The sequence below is a fragment of the Pteropus vampyrus genome, unplaced genomic scaffold (assembly GCF_000151845.1).
Source record: "Pteropus vampyrus isolate Shadow unplaced genomic scaffold, Pvam_2.0 Scaffold562, whole genome shotgun sequence".
Taxonomy (NCBI): Eukaryota; Metazoa; Chordata; class Mammalia; order Chiroptera; family Pteropodidae; genus Pteropus; species Pteropus vampyrus.
This window is the reverse complement of record NW_011889343.1, coordinates 250,474-264,293: the sequence shown is the minus strand read 5'-3', so window position 1 is coordinate 264,293 and position 13,820 is coordinate 250,474.

The window sequence follows — 13,820 nt, the reverse complement described above, 5'->3', positions numbered from 1 at the left end:
CTTGATTTGGTCAGTGAACTATAGTTTGCTGACTTTTGCCACAGACAAAAGAGTTATAGTGATGGCAGAAATCCCAGATGTGACAAGTTACAAGGAAAGAACTTTAGAGCAGATGAGAAATTTGAGGCCCCTCTCTTCCTCCCTTCCCTGCCTGACCTGAGATGCAGGCAGGGCTGTGCACCCCTAAACCTTGGAGCTTGCTGAGCCATTGTCTGGCCTGGATGGTTTGGAGGGTGGAAATTTACAAGTCGGCTGAGAACCACCTCTGCCAAGGACTGATTCAGAGTTCAGGGATTAAGCCTCTGGCGTGGGGATTAAATTGGAATTTCGCATGCACAGACCCCGCTGGCACCAGATGTTGGGCTGAGTCTGGTACACCACGTGCTCTTGGCTCCAAAAAGTTCCTCAACCCTGTTGTGAGCATAAAAGTAAAGCAAGAAATGAGTGGGTCTGGTTTTCTGCTTTTGGCCTTGATTTTTTATTTTTTATTTCTACTGAATCTGAGATGAGAACATACTTTGGAAACAAAGGAGCATGAAGGAATTTATTCCAAGGCCAAGAGTGACTAAACTGCTGAGTGTTAAGTTCTCAGTAGGGATGCAGAGAAGCGTGGGCACAGAACTCACATTTCATTCCGGCGGCTTTGTTCTGCTGGCTCCATCATGCTGCTTCCTGTGGGCCTGGAAAATGACCCCCACTTTCCAGGAGCTTGATGTGCATGTGCCAGCAGACAGGATCTATTTCAAAAGGAGCTTTTCGTTACCCACGGTCATTTTTGCACCTCCTGTTGTTGTCAGTCATTCAGTAAACAGTGTTCTTGTGAAAACCCATGAAGGGTAGAGGTTGAGGAAGATGCTTTTGGCCAGTGCATCCATTTGTTTTCCATATGGAGAACCTGATATCCAGAGAGGGAGGTAAGTGGTTCAGAGTCATACGACTAATTTCAAGTGAATTGAGGACTAGAATCCATTTCTCTGGGCTTCTAGTCCAGTAGTTCATTCATGAGACAGAATGACACTGCTGGTCTGTGGTAATAAGGGTGATAGGGTTACAGGCACCAATAGTCCACTTGAAGCCATATCACAGACTCTTTGACTTTGAGACATAAACAAGTTTTTGCCTCACTCCACAGATGCATACTTATGAAATCATATAAAGTCAACTTTTGTTTACTTGCATGGAGGTGATCCTTGCATATTTATGTACCAGTCGGGATATGCTGAGTTATGTTGTGGTAATGAATGACCCCAAAAGCTAGGTGACATATAAAAACAAAGTTGTATTTCTCACTCATGCTACATGCCTGTTATAAGTTGCTGTATTTCTGCTCCTCATCTCTTTATTCCGGGACTGAGGCTGACAAAGCTGTCTCTATATCAAGATTGGGAAAATATAGACCAAATCCAGCTTATCATCTGTTTTTGTAAATAAAATTTTATTGAAATATAAACTTGGTTGTTCATTTACATTTTATTTATGGCTGCTTTTGCACTACGACAGAACTGAGTAGTTGGAATAGGGACAGAATGGCTCACAATGTCAAAAAAGTCTTTATTTTCTGGTCTTTTACAGAACAAGTTGACTGACCTATGGTCTATCTGAAACATGTCTGCCCTGGAAGAAGGAAAAGAGACAGAGCGAACTAGAGGCTGGTTCTTAAAACTTCTTCCCACAAGTGACACGTGTTCATTTCTGCTCACGTTTCCTTCACTCAAGCAAGACATGTGGCCACCCTTGAATTCAAGAGAGATAGAGAAAAATCAATCTCTTCCAACAAGGTTTGTATTTTACTTGTGCAGAAGTGGACCCTCTTTAACTGGAACAGAAGAAAGATTTATGTGAAAGTTATTGGGTAATCACACAATTGATAGGAAAGCTGGAGAATAAGGCTCCAGAGGGAGAGGGGAAGCACAACCACAGTCCCACCACAGGCATGGCCCCTGTGAGCTGTGTGCTCTAGCGTCACCAGCACTCCCATGCCCTGTGCCACTGCCCACTTCCCTGAAGCCACTGTGAATAACTTTAATTGGACCTTAGCATGCATGTCACTCCCTCAAGGTTTAAAGTGATGGCTGGGTATCGCTTATTGACCACATTTAAGTCACATGCCCATGTCATAGCTGCTGAGAGGGCCGGGATAATGAATATCAAAGTTTTTTCATCTTTATAAAGGAGAAGGGACCCTTACTTACAAAGACTTACAAAGGGGGCGGGGATTTCACCAACATAGGAAACTGGACTGGGAAGCTTAGAATGTCCGGGCAATATCTCAATATGCAAGTGCTGGTAGTTAGAGGCTAAATGGAAATCTTGGCAAAGTTTGGCATTGCTTTGGGTCCAACTTCTTAACTGAAGTTTTCGGAGCCTCATCTTTCAGGATGCTTTTAGCAGGCAGCTTAGAAGGATCAGAAAAGGGTGGGAGAGCTTCCTCCTTTCTGGATGCTTCGATGCCAGAATGACCTTTATTACCTGGAATTTTTTTATTCTCTTCCTCGTCATCCATTGTTCCATCTCCACAAAAGATTTCCATTATTTTGGAGAAAGTAAGTCAGAAATGTAGTCATGGCAAGAATGAAAGAGGGAGGAGAATACATATGGAAATCAAATTGAATACATTTTGTATTATCGCTCCTATTAGGTACATCTACTGGCGTGAATCGTTGGGATTGGAGTGTGTCTAACTAAGCACCTTCAAACTCATGGGGGGTAGTTTGATAAACTGAGGTGGGGTTCGTTTCTGAAGGGGTGTGCTCAAAACATACAGTACTCTCCTCTGGGTGGGGGCCAAGGAGGTCACTCCAACTAGTGCTTATTTTCACCAAGGGCCTCCAGTTTGAAATTTGAGTTCATATACAAGTGAATTTATGGTATAGTCTAGGAGATTAAATTAGAATAATTTAAAACTTTGGATCCCATTATCAGACCATGCTCTCTGCAAACTAATATTTCTAACTAATCTTCTGTGTTGTGAGTAGCACAATTATATTCCATCATACTTTTTACATTAAAAAATATTAACTCGTTTGGTGCAAATATTAACCTCAGATTTTAACTCTATTTTGGTATTCCTTTATTTTTTTTAGTGAACTTGAAGCCTCAGAGCATGGATGTGGCCTGAAAAATTCTTGACCTTCAATGCTTCCCTATCTGAGATAATTAATGCAGGCAGATCTAGATTCTCTAAAAGATATGATGCTCCAAACCAGGAAGAGCTGGTGGGAAAATTCTGAAAGTCCACGATGGGTAGGAATTTGGAGTTGCTGATCTGAAGACTTGGAACTCTAGTTGTCAGGATTGAGTGTGGCTGTGGTATTACTCAAATGATTACCTTAGAATTAATTATTGATCAAGGACTTTCTAGTAGTGTGAGATATATGGGGGATAGCTTGTAACTGCACTCTTTGGAAATACCTAATGGAAACTGTCTGTGAAGTAGGTTCAAGTCTCTATTGGTGATGTCAAGTATGTTTTTAAAAAATGACTAAAAAAAACAGTACATCTGGAGCTGGGATTTTATCAGTAAGTTCCTATCTTGTCTGGATCCTGCAGTTTTTGCTTAGGTGTTGGCTAGCATTGGAGGTAGAACAATACCCCAAAAGTCAACAAGGATACTGGGGCCTTCCCATGGCTTTGTAGCATGTGATGAGCCAGAGAAAGGTGAGGATGAAACTCAGCCAACTAAATGAGAGCTTAGGTCCCAGCTAGAAGCAAGACAGTAAATAGGCAGGAAAGTCACATGTCTAGACTAGGTAGAAGAAGAGTGAAGTAGAGCAGGTTGGGGAGGGAAGAGGGGCAGGGCCAACTTTTCTTTCCTCATTAAGGTTTGAAACTGCCATTGGTTCTGGAGCCCATCTTGCCCAGGACTCTTTGATTCGGCAGGCCTCACCTTATCTGTCCTTGGAGCATAGACTGGGTTCCAAAGTTGGCAATCCAGTTTCTAGCTGGAGTCAGCACCCTGAAACCATGGCTAGATTCCTTGAATCCTAGGTCCTACCCTCATACCTCTGGGCCCCAAGTGGCCTCTTGGGCTTGCCAACCATTCTGACTTCTTTTATCTCTATGTCATCTTCTTTAGCCTCACCTGCAAAAGCAGTCCTCCTCAGGGGCTCAAATTAAACTCAGATATAAGCTCAGGTAACTGGGTGTCCATTTTGGGCTACCCTCTCATTCTTCTTTCTTTTCTCTTCAGAGGAACTTGACCAGAGCAAGAGGCTGAGGTCTGCTTCTGTCACGAAGGACCTCCCCTAGGTCAGGCCCAGGGTTTCTAAGTGTGACTCTACCAGATGGCTCTCTTGACATTATCAGGAGATGGTGTGGGGGAGACTGGCCATGCTTCTGATTATGAATGATGACTTTGTTCTCTATTTTCATATCTGCTACTGCTTACTACTGATAACGGTTTCAAACCTCTGGAGTCAGAAGAGAAATTGACTCTATCAGCTAGCCCAAGTTTGCCTTTTTAAAAGTACTTTTCATGCTCAATTCTTTAAAAGGGGAGGAAAACCCATCTTAATCTCTAGTCTACGTATTATACATGATTTGTTTTCTCCCTTTGTTCCCACTATAAACGTGATTTCTTTTATTGATGACAAGTGTGAGATTTTGGTTTCACATCTGCTTCACAAAAAAGAGAACATTATTAGTCAAATTAAATTTATAATTTTACTTTTTTAATGACCCATATTTGATATAATAGAATCATAGTATTTCAACATAGTATTTCAATCATAGTTTTCAGTAGTTTAGGGAGCATCTGATCTAATCCCTAATTTTACAAATGAGGAAACTGAGGCACAGAGAGGAAAAGGAACTTTCCCAACGTTATCCTAAAGCGTTCCTTCACAAATGCTTTTTCCTCTTCTTGATCCAAGGTTTTTTCTACAAACTACTTTTCCCTTAGTGAGTGTGGAATCATGACGTGGGCATCAGAAGGTCTGATAGCTCCTCCCACCTGCACAGGTCTCTTATACTTTTTGTACTTCTCTGTCTTGGAGTCAGAAAATCCAGGGCAGGACTGAGGGACAGTTGAGAGATCCAAGAAGCATGATGGGATAGGAGACAGCCTGGCTATGATGGATAGGAGGGTGATGAAGCTGTGTGAAGCCTGAACAGGCATTGGGCTGGGGGACTGACTGCCCAAGATACATTTGAAATAAATACTGCTTTTCCAATTGCTGTTTACTAATTCATAGTTGTGGCTGTTTGGGGGAAGCTCAAGAAAATGTTTTCGCAGCCCTTGGGGATCGTGTAATGAGAATCATGTGTACACTGAATGTTGAAGGAACCACACCTGGGACACATTTGACCCATGGCAGAGACTCATGTGGGAAAACAGCCAGTGTTTTTTGACCTGGCCCGTTTTATGAAAAGATGCCTATCGAAGCAAACATAAATACACAAACAAAGCAACAACAACATCGAATACCACAGAGTCTAAGATTCAGGCATAGTTTTCTGAGTTTTCTGAACAAAAGACTCAGCAACACTTATGCTCAGAAGGAGAGTCAGTGAAAGAAAATGCAGCAGTCTGAAGGACTGCCTCATATGCATCCCCCACAGGGACTATCGTGTTACCTTTCTAATGAAAAGCAGGCACTTTAGAAATGACTTCATACCAAATGAAAAATGATTCTAAGCTGAGTATGGCTTGTTGGGGGATGAGCATGGGGCTTGCATGAGGGTATTTGTGGCTCCTCTTATCTCTTGGGTCTGGTGTTACCTGGAAAGTGAGATAAGGGAAAAGATACAGTGGATTTAAACAAAAATTCCAGACCAAGGAGTGTATTCAGACTTCTGCACTCATCATCTATTTTGTTCTCTTTGCTACTGGAATGCGAAAAAGCAAAACTGTGTCTTGCTGGTCTTAATTCAAGGACCCCAGACTTCTAGATTCTATTCTGTTAGCAAATGAGGAGTCACTGAAGGCTTCTCCTGTCAAATGTTATTCTTGACTTGGCAGAAAAGGCCCTTCATAATGATATGTTTGCTTCTTGCAATGTTTCCCACTCTTGCACAAGAGCTCATTTTACCAAATCCAGTTTATTAAAAGTCCCGAAGTTTCTAATGACCCATTTGCTTTGTTTGTGCCTGCTCAAAAATCACTTGGTCCTGAGTCCCTTCTTCCATCTCTTAGCTGGGGGCATGTGCCCTTGTCATTGCTGCATGCTGATCTCTGTAAAGACATCAGTCAGACCCTATCATCATTGCTGGGGGAATTGTCTGCATTAATCATAGACTTTAGGCCCCTTCAGTGAAGGAAATGTGCTCATTTATTTTTGAATCTCCAGTGCTCAGTAACTTGTAGAGCATCTGGTATGCAGTAGGTACTCAATAAATAGCATTGGTTGAGTGAATCAAAGAATCTCAGGTCCATGGGCTCATAAAGCACCTATTTGCCAACTTTGGATAAAGACATTGAAAAACTGGCTCACAATCCAGCTGAGGTAACTGAATCCAAGGAAGAGAATTCTGGGTTCTCCTTCTGTGATCCATGATGTCTCTGGAAGTTGATGGAAACAAAAGATTTGCCAAACAAACAAAAAAATTTTTCCCTTTTACCTCTGTCTTTAAAATCCTATTCATTTATAGTTCATTGCAAGCCCCATATATTCAAGAAGCTTTAACTCCCTTCCAGTGTTCCAGTTATTGGTTTCATCAGAACTCCAAGGAAGATCACATAGAAGGAGTGGCTTAGACTATGAAACTCCATGGTGGACTTTTCTGCTTTTGCTCGATGTGGTTTTGGGTTCTATCCTTGGGGCGTTTGCAGTCTAACTGTGAGTATTACCAAGTAAATGAAAATGATAGTTAGCAAACTACAAAGACCTCTTGGGCTGTTGGCCGATAACCCATTTGTAATTTAAGGCTTTATTTCCTGCATTAATGCAAAGGAATATGTAATGTGAAACTTTAGGCACTGTTACAAGATCTGTGGGTAACATAGGACTCTTCTGGTTGTAAATAAAAACTGAACATCGACAGGCTTAAGCAGGGACAAGGGAACTCATTTACTCACAATATTGAAAAAATTTGGGGAAATATAGCTTCCATCAGGGATTGATTCAGGGCTCAAGTGAAATCTTTGGGGCAATCTTTTCCTGGGGATTAATCTTTTCTTATATTTGCTTCATTCTATGGTGTCAACCTTTGGCCCCCATAGTTCCAGGGCCAATCTCCCCTTGTCTATATTAAATGTAAAAGAAGAGAATGTTTCCTCCTAGAACCACCTTTTCCAGTCCTGGGATTCATTCTGATTAGACTAACTGAGCCAGGTGCCCTCACCCATTCCTGTGGCTCTATGGGTTGGGTGCCTTTTTGGTCTAGGCTGTGATACATGCTCTATTTGGGAGACTGGGGGCAGGGTAGAGCCCACTTGAGTCACACTTCCCAAGGAGGGTGCATAACTCAAATCATCGAAATAAGGGAGGATGGATATTAGTGGCCCCAAATCAATGTCCACTTTATGGAGATAAAAATGGAAGTGCAGCTATATTATTCCCAGAGCCAATCAAAGTACAGATGTTGTATGTTGACCATGGTCCAGGCCAGCTCTGTAAAAAGTATTCATTTCTTACTCATTACTTAAAGTTTGGGAGATGGCCCTGTTATACCGGGTGAAATAAGAATAAGTCCTTGATTGGAGTAAAGGGTGAAGATACTTTCCATATGCATGTGAGATGCATTCTTTTTGAGCATCCTTTATAACCGCTGACTATCGTAACACAAAGATGATGTTCTAATGACTGTTGCTTTGTCAGAACTTCTTGGTTGGAAGCCAAGCAAGGAAACAGGAGAAGGGCTGAAGCCAGGGCCTCTGCAGCTCTGGGCAGGAGTGAGGAGCACACAAATCTGGAAGGAGCTAGGATGAAAGGACAGGTTTCTGCAATTACATCCAAGAAGAGCATCTGTGAGAAGGTCATTTATTCACTCATTCATTCATTTATCAATTAACATTTCCTGAACACCCCTTATGTACTGGAAATACTTTATAGTACTCAGCATACTGTATATTCTCAGCAAATGTTTATTGAATAAATAAAATCTGGGGAAACAGCCTTTTATTTCACAATTAGAGATGTAGAGTCAAACAGAAAACACATCACCAATTTATACCTCAGTGTCTATGAGGTTCTGCCCTGTTGGAAGTACTGGTTAACAGATCCTTTTCATTTTGAATGGTGATCAATAAAAAGAATAACATTACTAATGGTTAAAATTGGAGTTTCCTAAATGCTCTACACAGATTTCCTTTGCATCTATTAACCCATTTAACCTCTTATAACAACTCTATGACTTGTCACAATTTGACTTGTCACAGGTAATAGTTGATGAGTCAGGTTTTTCTAGAGGCCAGTCTGCTTTCAGAACTTGAGCCCCAGTGCCAGAGGGACTAGGTGTGCAAGGAGGGAACTGGGAACAGAAGGACAAAGTCACAGATTTATTAATGCTGTCTACCAGAAAAATGATTTACATTCAACGAAATTGGGCAATTTCTAATGAGGGCTTTTATGGTGTCTCTCTCTCTCTCTCTCCCTTTTTTTTCTCTCTCTCTCTTTCTCTTTCTCCTTCTGTCCCTCCTTCCCTCTCTTTCTCTTTCTCTCAATCTTTTGTTATACAACAAAGCTGAACACGTGAATGTGTCACTGTATTTTAAACTCTTAGCGTTGATTCCAAGAGGAACAATGCCAGGAGGACACCACTTGAGATGGGAAGGATAGGAGGAGAAGAGAAGTAGAAAGAGGATTTTCCTCTAATTCTAGAATCTCCTGCTTCTTCCCTCTTGTGGGTCTGCATTTTCCTTTGTCCTCAGGTGGAGACTAGAAATCTCAGCACAGATATTTATTTTGGAAAAGGTGGGACCTGGCATGCAGGGCGAAGCACATGTGAAGCAAGATGGTGAGTGAGGCCACTCAAGTTCTGTCATGAGCTTCACTAATGGGGGCAAAAGACTAAAGAATCAAGCTGGGACTTTGGAGAATACTTTTTATCAGAAAGTTTTGACATTTACCAATATATAAACAGAATACTTTGTAATAGAAATTTTTCCTTCCTACTATTTCTGCGCAGTTATACTCAAAGAAGCAGAGAGATATTGACATCTGCCAGAATGCTGTTAAGACAGAATTCATGGTGAATACAATGTAATAATTATGGCTCTTTATTTATTGAAAAAAAATCATATAAGAGTTTTCTGGTGTGGAGGCAAGTTGTGTTTGTAGTTCTGATAGCTATAGTGTTGCTAATACAAGACCTGATGCCCATCAAGACTTGACTCTCTTTAACTGTCATGAAGTTCGCAAGGTTTTGCCTCATGCGCTTGGTCATCGGTTGGAAGTTGTCATGAGGAGTTGTCATGTGTTGGTAAAATTGGTTTTCCTGAAAATGTTAGATCTCCATGTGAATTCCAAAATAATCTGCAACATTTCACTGTTGGGAAAGAGCTTGGAGTTCTTGTTATAGATGGGTGTGACCCTAAATGTCCATAGCGCTTGGTTGCTGAAAGAACTGGACTTAGAGTCGATGCTTACTCCTAACACGTGCTTGGCCCTGCCTGCCAGTTCCCACCCTTTCAAGAGGAAGAGCATTTTTCTGGAAAGAGCCCCTGTGCTTCATCCAAATGATCCCCTACTTCCTATTCTGAACACTCAATGGCTGTTATCGTGCCTGGACTCCTTCCCACTCTGAAGCATTCTCTGGGACTGATTTTAGTTATTATAGAGGATACGCAACAAGTCCTCAGAGGATACACAACAGAGGATACTGCAGAGAATACACAACAAGTTTTCAACACAGACCTGGCTGGAAACTGTGCAAAAACTCTGATGGGGATAAGTGGTCATATCTTGTCACCTGAGCCTTCTGTTGTTCTTTCTATTCTTATTTATTTATTTATTTATTTATTTATTTATTTATTTATTTATTTATCGAATCTCATGAAGAGAAGTATTACTGTGCCGTGTAAAGAGAAGTCTCTCTGGCTCAGTCATTCACTAGCTGTGTGACCTTACTGAATCTCTTGGTGCCTCAAATTTCCTCATCCATAAATCAGGACAATAATAGAAAACACCTTAAAGAAGTCCCCTGTGTGTAAAGTGAGATAAACATGCGTAAGTACTTAGAGCGGTGCCTGGCATATAGTAAGTGTTCAACTCATATTAATTATTATTATGAAAGTTATACAGAATATATATATAGAATACAGATGTTTAGACCTATTTCCTGACACGAAGTTGGCTATTTATTTGGCTGTGATATAAATATCTAGATGTGTTATTAATGAATAAGTGCCAGTCATCTGAGATCATATCTTATAATTGGCCTTCATTCATTCATTCATTCGCACAACACACACACTCTGGCAGGCTCTATGCCATGCTTTGAAAATCTGGGAAAGAGCAGGGTAGATGCTTGCATGCACTCCGAGTTTACAGTCCAAAGGAGCAGAACTTATTAAGCACTTGGACAATTCTTATAAATGGGGGCACAAGAAGTCATGACAGGGGGAAGGTCTTCAGATCTTCCTCAGCCTTGGGGGTCTGGGAAGACTGGGGCCTATCTTACCTCTGTATCCTTTAGTGGATGGGCCGCAAGACGTATGGCATTTATCTGCTGACCAATGAGCAGTGGCCAAGTCTGGTGCTGTCTAGCTTTGAAGGAGTTTAGGAGGGAATTTAAACTAGAAGAACTACAAGGTTTTTTTCAAGGATGAGATTTCGCAAATCCAACAATTTCTGTATATTTACTAAGCATTTACTAAGGCAAAGTACCATGCTAAGGTATGTAGACTGGGACTTGGGGGTAGAAAATAAGATAAAGTAAAGAGAATGCCTGTTTTCAAGGATCTTATCATTTTTGTTGGGAAGATAAAGTACATACATATTACAAGACAATGGCAGGTCATCCCTGACTTAAGTAAAATTTATATATGTCCCTGTCATTAGAATGGCTCAACTAGATAGCATAGGAACACGCATCCCCTCTGAGGTGTCCAGACCTGCCAGCTCCCCCTACCTGGGATGTGGAATGCCATTCAATTTTTCAAATGGCCGTGCCTACTCAGGTAGCTTTTATGGTCCCCTTTACCTTCCCAAGTCTTCTCTTTCTCAACTCTCTGGCCTTGGCAAGATGAATCATTGTCTCTCTCTGTGCTCAGAGTAGGTGGAATAGACCTAGCATTTCTGTCATAGTATTTTCCACCTGACCTGAGATCTATCTATGGGTCTCTGCTGGCTTCCACTCACTATGGATTAGGTTATGTCTTATGTTTCAGTAATATGGCTGCATCACCAACCAACCCAGAACTTAAGTCTTTAAAACTAGAACTATTTAATTGTCCATGATTCTGGTCATGAATTTGGGTGAGGCAGCTCAGCTGGGCTGAGAATCTACCATGGCCTTCTTCCCATGACAGGGGCCTTGGCTGTCAGCTGGGGCATCTCAGTTGTCCTCAATGTAGCTTCTCTTTCTCCAGATATCTGTCATCACTCAACGGTCTAGCTGGAGCCTTCTTACATGGCTTCCAAGAGGACAAAAGGGAGGGTGCAAGATCTCTTAAGGCCTAGTCCAGAAGTTACACAGCAACACTTCAGCCAGAGCAAGACGCAGGGATGCCAAGACTCAAAGGGAGAGGAACAGGTTCCACTTTTTGATGGCTGGATTGGCCGAGTCATGCTTTGGAAGAGAATGAGGGATGGTGAGATCGATGTGGCCATTTTTGGTAACAATCTATTTATTCTCAATACTTAGCATGTGCCTGACGCATTGTAGTTGCTCAATAGTAATAAGATCTGGCATTTAACAAGCTTCACTAAACTAAACATTACATGTATCAGCTTGTTTAAACCTCACGACTCTTTGAGATATTATTATCCCCATTTTGCTGAGCAAACTGAGGCTTGGAGATGTTAGGAAAATTGCCCAAGATTATTAAACTGGTAAAATGTGGAACTGGATTTCAGATTCAAGAGCTTGGTTCTAGAGATTAAGCACAGAACACTCTACTGAAAGACTGAATGCTCAGGTTTTTTGGGATTTACTGTTCCATGGAATCATTTGTCACAGTTACAGCCTTATGACTCCTTCTATTGTTATCTTGTTCAGATCCTAAGTAAGGAGATGACATCTACTAGGAGAATCCCTTAGAAACCAGAAGGGACATGAGCATGTCACTAGGGCTGAGCTCTAGCTTGGAACCTACTCCTGTTGCTCTTGCTCTCTTCCGGAGGAAAACACTTCTGGAAGCTGAAGCCCTGCAAACAATTGTTTTCAAAAATCTCCTCTGTGATGTGATGCCAGTTGGTGGTGGAATTTTCACATTGCTGAGATTTTCATAAAGTTTATATTTATTTACTTTTAAAAGTACAAGAATTCATCCTTCCTATTTTTTTTTTTGGAATGAATATTTTATTTTATGAAATAGATTATAGATGTTTTCAAGTGAAGATACTTGGCAACGAAAATGTCGGCAGGCCTATATTCATTACCAAACTATGTCAATTTTAACATTCTTTTGATTCTTTGTAATCTGGGAACCTTTGCAAGTCTGGGAACCTCTACTCCAGCAGAGGGAACAAAGGACTCAGGGTTGCTCCAACTCCCATAACAGACCTAAGATCATGGACATCTTCACACTCTCTTTCTTCTTGCTATTCCTTAGCCTTGCTGTTTCATGAGCAAGGTGGATTTGGAATTATTGTGATAAATTGATGGCATTATTTGCAGAAAATACTTTCTTCAAAGAAGATCTGGCATATAGTAAGGTACAATAAATGTGAGAGAGCATTATTATTATCAATCCCTATGGCTTTCCTATACATAATGGTGATTGGCATTCTTGGAACTATTTCCCCCTAACCGTCCCCCTAACCAAGCAATTAACATGCCCAAATCGCCCTATGAGGACAGCGATGTGGAGATGAAGAAATATCAGTGACTAGCTGAGAGCCTTGTAGATTCTTGAAACAGAATCAACTATCAGAATAAAAGGTCTTTTGTCCCCAAATCCTCAAGCCAACTGAAGAATTATCTCTTGGTTCTCAAGAGTCCTGGCTGAAAGATTTGAGTTATAGCCAAATGCCGCTCTTTAAAGGAGATAAGCAAATGAAATATTATCAGAAAGAATTTTAAGATTCTTAAAACTGCATCTAATAAAGGAGATTCTGGGAAGTTGGCAGTGCATGAGCACTTCTGGTGCCCTCCTTGTCTAATTCTTTTCGATTAAGTACCAGCTGTCCCGGATGCACAGCTGCTGGGCTTGCAAGTGGGCAAGATCAGAAGGCTGTGACCTTCAGACCCTGCAGGGGCCAGAGGAGGCCTAGCAGATGCAGGACTTTGCACCCCTGGGTAGGAGCCCAGGCATGTGAATGAGGATGGTAAAACTCCATAGCCCCCAGAGTATGTGCACGTAACCCTAAGAGAACCTCTGGGCTTCCCGGGTTTTAGAACTGTGGGAGAAGATGTGTGCTGATTTCCTGCCTTCCTCTGAGTCTAGCTTCTCTCTGCTGAACATTTCCAGGTGAGGAGATGCTCTCTTCTGCTGCCTTGCACAAGTTGGCCAGCAGGAACCTGAGCCTACAACTACTCATAAGGTCTCTACTGCTCAAGGTTCTCCATTAAACTGGTCCAAACCCTCAGGGTGAAGAAAATCTCTGAGGTAACCTCAGAGAGGGAGAACAAGCTGAACTTGGAGGACAGGTGGCTAGAGGAGACAAATACATCATAACTTGCACAATCAAAATAATACAAAGCCAGATTTTTTGGAATGAGAAAGATAATTTTTTAAACTAATAATTCATTAGTTGAACGAAAGAAGAACACTGCTG